Raw genomic sequence first — 7,368 nt, 5'->3', positions numbered from 1 at the left:
TCCATAGGTGCGGTATGCGTCCCCGATTCCGTCCAAGTAACAAAACAACTGGGAGCAGCACTCCGGCCGCTTCTCCCCAATAACACTGGCCAAAATGCAGAAGGCTCGCAGCCAATTGCCGAAGGTTTTCGGTATCTTGCGATACCTCCGCCTTTTCTCCTCCTCCTCCTTCTTGGCGTCTTTTTTGTCCTCCTCTTTTAAATCTAAGAATTCCTCCAGGGGAAGAAGGGAAAATATTTCCACGAATTCCCCTTTCGCAATCTTCTCTTTCACCTCCCCTTTCAAATGGCAACCCAACGGCCCCGCGAAGGACACATGTACATTCTGACGTGCTGCCTCCGTAATGTCCCCCCCCGTCACGTCGAGTACCCCGTCCCCCACCGATGATCCGTCAGGCTTATCAGTGGGACGCGTTTCCTCCCTAGTACCACCTGTCACTCCTGAGGATACCCCCACCAACCCCGACCCACTGCCTTCACCTGCTGACCAAACCCTATCGCACCTAAGTGGCTCCCTATCCTCTGACCACGAATCTATAAATGATTTCAAACAATGTATGAATGTCCCCGGGTGTGGTGTAGAGGTAGACTCACCGCTGATGCCCCTGGCCGCCGCAGGCCGCGGGGTTGCTGTCCCTCCATCCGCCATTTCTGACACTGGAGCTCCCAGTAGCCGCCGACTCCTGCCCGCCTGGTCCCTCCTCGGAACCGCTGGTGAGTTACTCCGCGACCTGTAAGGAGAAGACATCCTGGGTAGTCTGCCCGGGTAGCTCCCTACCCGCCCTTCCTCCCTACGCTCTTCTCCGACTGCCCTGGATCCTCTCCACTGCTCTTTCCGACCTCCCTTGCTGAGCTCTCCCCGTCGCTGCTCCCTGAAGCTCCTCTCTGAAGATCTCGATCCACTGTGCCTTCTGCTCCGCCTCCCCTCCTCTGACCTGGACCTCCTTCTCCTCTCTCTGACGCTGAACCTGGACTCACTGCGGCCTAGCCGTGAATGGCTCCTGTCCCTGCTGTCCCGTCCTCCCGACCAGCTCCTGTCACTGCTGTACCTGGCGCTGCCGCTGCGCCGCTGGCCGCCCCGGCCCTTTGCGGCCGCTTCCTTTTCACTAGGCCGTACCTGAGGGCAACCGGATGGGCCCCCCCGCTCTATACTGCCATCTCTAGTTCCCCGGTATCGTGCTGACACCACAGGCTCTCCCACAGCCGCTGCGCCTGGCCCCCCACCGGCCGCCCCGTCTGACTCTGCCCTAGCCCCTAAGGATAGGCCGCCTGTCGCTTTCCTAGCTCCAGAGACCCTCTGAGCCGCCCGACCCGCTCCGCTATCCTCTACTCCTAGTCTACTGCTCTCAGTCCTGGCCCTCCCTCCGGCCGCCCCTTCGGATCCCTTGCTGGCCTGGTCTCCCCGCACTGCCTGGCGGACCGCTGGTGCTGTAGTAACCCGACTAGTATTCCCACCTTGCCCCTCAGTGATACCGCTGGAGGTCGACTCACCGGGACGCTCAGTCCGTTGCACACTGGCTGCGTGGGTGAACCCATCCGCAGCCGCATGGTCCACTGGAGGTGCCGCAGTCCCTCTTTCCGCTGTCCCGCCGGCCGCCATTACGCGGGGCGCCTTCTGACTTCGTGGCCTCCGTTTTGCGCCCACAGTCGCCTGCCCGGCGGGTCCGCCCGAAGGCGCCTGCCGCATTCCCTCCGCCGTCGCCGTGCTCGGTCCGGCCTCCGAACCGCCGACCGCTGAAGGGCTCCTCCGCCGCCGGGCCGCTGGGGCCTCTCCCGGGCTCAACCTCTGTGGCGGCCTGGTCCTCCGCGCCGACCTCCTCTCCGGTCCCTCCGCGTGGGTGGCAGCAGCCCCGATCTGCTCATGCAGCCACGCCAGCCCTCGATCACGAACCGCCGCCCGAACTCCGTCCAAAATCTCCTCTAGGGACGCCATTACCTGCAGAGGGAGAAAAAGAAAAAAGAACTCCGCCGACCAGCCACAAGTGACAGGTCAGTGCAATTCAGATTAACTGGCTCCTCACTTAAGATGGCCGCCTATTTACACTACCTGACTCCTCCCCTACTTAGCCCCGCCCTGAACATCCCAAACCTTTCCACCTGCCTACTTCCTGGCCTTGTCAAGGCCCACTCCCCTGTTTCACTGTTCCATGGGCTTCAGACATTGTGCCATATTTTGGCAGGCAGCATAGAAAGGAGCAGGAGGAGGGCTGAAGAGCCTGAAGAAAGGGAAGAAGGAGTAGAGCTTTCAAATAAAAGCTCTAAAAATAAAAGGAGGATAAGAGGTGAAAGCCTTAAAGTTAGAGAGAAGGAGAAGAGATTGAGAGCGGTATAAATAAAAGGAGCAAAATAAAAGTGATAAAGGAGAGATGCAAGCCTGAAAGTAAGAGAGGAGAAGGAGGAGAACTTGAGAGCTGTGAAAATAAAGGAGGAAATGGAAAGTGATAAAGGAGAGAGGGGAATTGATATGAAGAAAGTAAAGAAGGAGGACTCATAATGCCTCCAAAAAGAATGAATGCTGCAGTTGGTGTGTGTAATGAAAATATTAAAAAACAAAAAGCCATAACATTGGAAACAAAATTGAACATCATAACAGACCATGATGCTGGAAATACCACTAAAGAATTAGCTACCAAATATTCACTAAGTAAATCAACTGTGAGTACAATTTTGAAAGTCAGAGAAAAATATTTAAAGGAAGTAAAAAATTTGCAATCCCTGCATTCTACTTGGATACGAACCAAGGAAAATGAAAGCCTTATTCCTCACATGGAAAAACTTTTAACAGCATGGATTAGTGATCAAACTTCACGGCTCCATATGCCTGTTACCTGCGCTACTATTTGTGCTAAAGCTTTATCACTTTTTGAGATGCTGAAACAAAGAAAAGGAGGCAACGTTGAAGAAAAATTTTCTGCAAGCAGTGGGTGGTTTGATCGGTACATAAAAAGAGCTGGTTGGCATAACATAAAATTCCTTGAAGAATCTGCAAGTGCTGATACAGAAGCGGCTAAATTATTTCCTGCTAAATTGGCAGAAATATTGGAATAGGGAAATTACTTGCCATCACAGGTTTTCGATGCGGATGAAACTGGTCTCTTTTGGAAGCGCATGCCATCAAGAAGCTACATTGTAAAAGAAGAATCATCAATACCCGGTTTTAAACCAGCGAAAGATCGACTAACTTTATTGCTTGGTGGGAATGCAGCTGGAGACTGTAAGTTAAAACCCATGATGGTGCATCGTGCAGAAAATCCTAGGGCACTTAAAGGAATTGTGAAAGGCACACTGCCAGTCATATGGAAAGCCAATAAAAAATGGTTGGGTTATTGCTTTGCTGTTTGAAGATTGGTTTTCACATCATTTTGTACCTTAAGTGAAAAAATATTGTGAAGATAAATCAATACCTTTTCAAGTTATTCTGCTTATAGATAATGCACCCGGTCATCCACCCTCTCTTCAACATCACCACCCTAACGTCAAAATCATATTCTTGCCACCAAATACAACTTCCATTTTGCAACCAATGGACCAAGGTGTTGTGCTTTCATTCTTAAAGGCCTTGAGGAAGCATTTCAACACATAGAAAAGGCAATTAATATTTTGGAGTCACAAGATTCTAACTTTGAGAGAAATACCAAAGTTTCTAGAGATCTAAGAAATGCCTATGCCTGCTATAAGAAAATTTACAACGAAAAGAAAAGAATGTGTTGAAAGCAAACCACTATCACAGCTTGTCTACAGAAAGCTGCTTTGACTAGTTCTGTCTCAAACGAACCAGAAACAAGTGAGGTGCAGCCTTCAACAAGTACCAAACAACTGAGGGTGGACTGTGCGGTGCCCCATTCATCAAGTGCAACATGTCTCTTAATTGAGGACGATGATGAATGAGGATGATTTGATGAAGAATTCAATATGGTATGTATTTCTTTAATGTTCCTACAACATATATGTATTTGTTATGCCTATATTTTGTATTTGTACTTAATCATTTAGGTTTTCTATGGTAAAATTTCTTGGTCATGCTGATTACATTGCGGTCTATGGGAAATTAGTTCTCACTTTATGAACTCTCACTTTATGAACTAGGCTTCGGAACCAATTAGTTTGTAAAGTCGGGAACTACCTGTATATAAATCTCACCTCTAAACAAATAGTATAATACTGGACTGGTGTGAGAATAAATAAACAGCCTCCCCAAAAAGTTCCCAGCAAATTTCCTTCTATTAAATATAGATGACCAAAACACAGGGAACCAGCTTAATCTATGGATGAATAAAACATAATATAGTACAATTATTTGAAAAATATGCGCTTGAAAAGATTAAAACTCCCAAGACTGAGGTATTCAAAGAGCATTCAGGGTGCCTCCTAAGAAATGGAGGGGAGAGGGGGATAGAAGATTCCACCCAACACTCCCTTGGATTTGTAATGGATAAGTGGAAGAGTGACAGGAACTCGTTTGGGATACACAGTAGAAAGTTTGCTTTAATTTATCAATAAAACCAAAAATAAATAGGTCCTATGCATTTAGTGACTTTCTCAGGGACAAAAATGAAATCAACAAGTAAAAACAAGCAGCCATAACCCTCCCCGCCACGTCCCTCTTTAAATCCATTCTCCATCTGTTCCTCTTCATTGGTCCCACGGAGGGTGTGTGTGTTCCTTCCCCACTCCTGTGTCCAATCCTGTTATATTTCGAGAACCTTTAAGCTTACTTCCGGATATGCCATTATGCCTGGAAATAACATCTGCATTCCACATAATGCTCCGAATGCGTCATAAATGACATTTGCGTTCTGCTATTGCTAGATGCTTGCATTCCAAAGTTATAAAAAAAATAGTATAAAACGTGCAGAAGCTTGCACGTTTAGAGCCTAATTGTCTATAGTGCTTTTTTAAATGCGAGTGTATGTGGCATTACTTACCTCCACCGAACTGCGCAGACCCCCTCCTGCCGTGCGGTCTGAATGAACTACGCAGCCGTGCGGCAGGATGTCTATGTATAGATGTGGATGTGACGTCACGCCCACTCTTAAAGTGACCTCTTCATCATTGCGATCCTAATCTGTTTTGGATCTCAGTGATGACGTGGACCTATCAGAACATAGGTAAGCCTATTTAAGGCTTGGTTTAGCCCCCATTCATTGCCCTATCATGCTTTCTGTTTGAAGCTTGTTTATTGCTCCTAGTGATTCCCTTGTGATTTCCTGTGTTTGACCCCGGCTTCCTATTTGACTCGTGATTTCTGGTATCCTGACCCCGGCTTCCTATTTGACTTGTGATTTCTGGTATCCTGACCATGGTTTCGTATTTGACTCGTGCTTTCTGGTATCCTGACCTAGTTTCGTATTTGACTTGTGATTTCTGGTATCCTGACCCCGGCTTCCTATTTGACTCGTGATTTCTGGTATCCTGACCTTGGTTTTGTATTTGACTCGTGATTTCTGGTATCCTGACCTAGTTTCGTATTTGACTTGTGATTTCTGGTATCCTGACCCCGGCTTCCTATTTGACTCGTGATTTCTGGTATCCTGACCTTGGTTTTGTATTTGACTCGTGATTTCTGGTATCCTGACCTAGTTTCGTATTTGACTTGTGATTTCTGGTATCCTGACCTCGTCTTCGTATTTGACTCGTGATTTCTGGTAACCTGACCCGGCTTTGTATTGACTCTGAGTATTCCTGTTATTCCTGTCCTTGATTTATTCTTGACCCTGTATCTTGTTCTTTAGTTACGTTAAGTCCGGCCATTCTAAGGCTCACTAATACGTCTTTTGGATCCACCTTTTGTGGTTTCCTCTTTCCTGCGTGTTGGGTTACGACTCCCTTGACAGTGTAACTGTACTCACTTTCTGTACAGTTTATTAGAAATATACAATATTGCACTATTCTTCTTCTCCTTTTTTCCTATATATGTTTTGACTGTCCTGATATATACCTAGGGGTAAATTGTTCAAATTTAGCACTACACTCCCACTTTGCTGTTTTTTTTTTGTGGCTGGATCCATCACCTAAACACTGATTTTAATTTTTTTCTGTTAAATGATTAAGTGTGTGATTTAAGGAATCCACAAAATGCTATAGCTCCTATTTAAAGGACCACTATAGGCACCCAGACCACTTCAGCATTGGTTACAATGCACTGAAATCGAGTGCTGTGAAAAGTTTTTCGTACTGTTGTTATAATGTTCAAGGATTCTATCTTCAAGTTTTCTTTTTGTCCGTCTCACAAAGTATGTGCCACATGGACATTGCAGTAAACAAAACACAAACTCCAAACAGCAGCAATTTTTTGAATTTTTTAGCTGTTTTATTACCTTTTTTGCAAACTGACAAGCTTAACAATTAAGTCACTTATTGATTGCCATATTTCTTTCCTTTATTTTTAGTATTATTATTATTATTTCCTACATTACTGGATGCTAGCATATTTTTCATATTTTGTGTCTTCCTATAATAGGTGGTTTTCTTTTCCCAAAAATGGATCCTTCAAAAGTAATGGCCAATGTTTTGACAGAATATTTTTCATTTTCTTATGTTGTGTATTGAATGTAATTAGAAAGGCGGATTTAAAATCTTATTGTGTTTCTCTCTTTTTTTCTGGGTTAGATTGGCTTTTCTATCCCCTTTGGGTATCTTCCTTATCTCACTTTTTGTATGATTTTTCATATTGTATTAATTTATTTTTGATTAGATTTGCTTGCCTTTTAAAGTCACTGTCAGGCTCTCGATCAGGTCAGATAGGAGACGATTGCCAGGGTTAACTGAAATGGCTTTATTTACAGGTTTTGGCATTACAGCAGTAACGTAGTAGATAATAAGGATAAGGAGAGGGAAAAATTAACGTTAATATCTTAGCTTATAAATCAATATGTTCTGCAATGTCCAGATTAGATAAGGAGTAGGGGTTGTTGCAATTAAGGTAGGATGTAATGCAGGTAAGTACAGGAGTGTAGACAATCCAAGTAGGATGCAATGCAGGTAAGTACAGGAGGGTAGATAATCCAAGTAGGATGCAATGCAGGTAAGTACAGGAGGGTAGACAATCCAAGTAGGATGCAATGCAGGTAAGTACAGGAGTGTAGATAATCCAAGTAGGATGCAATGCAGGTAAGTACAGGAGTGTAGATAATCCAAGTAGGATGCAATGCAGGTAAGTACAGGAATGTAGATAATCCAAGTAGGATGCAATGCAGGTAAGTACAGGAGGGTAGATAATCCAAGTAGGATGCAATGCAGGTAAGTACAGGAGTGTAGATAATCCAAGTAGGATGCAATGCAGGTAAGTACAGGAGTGTAGATAATCCAAGTAGGATGCAATGCAGGTAAGTACAGGAGTGTAGATAATCCAAGTAGGATGCAATGCAGG

At 45.2% G+C, this 7,368-nt stretch overlaps 1 pseudogene; it reads left to right on the top strand.

The window, feature by feature from the left end:
• Positions 1 to 2,492: 2,492 nt before the first annotated feature.
• On the top strand, positions 2,493 to 5,765 carry LOC134569189 (tigger transposable element-derived protein 1-like; annotated as a pseudogene).
• Positions 5,766 to 7,368: the final 1,603 nt, after the last annotated feature.

The sequence above is a fragment of the Pelobates fuscus genome, chromosome 7 (assembly GCF_036172605.1).
Source record: "Pelobates fuscus isolate aPelFus1 chromosome 7, aPelFus1.pri, whole genome shotgun sequence".
Taxonomy (NCBI): Eukaryota; Metazoa; Chordata; class Amphibia; order Anura; family Pelobatidae; genus Pelobates; species Pelobates fuscus.
The sequence above is the reverse complement of the archived record's forward strand: the minus strand, read 5'-3'. Positions and strand labels throughout refer to the sequence as shown.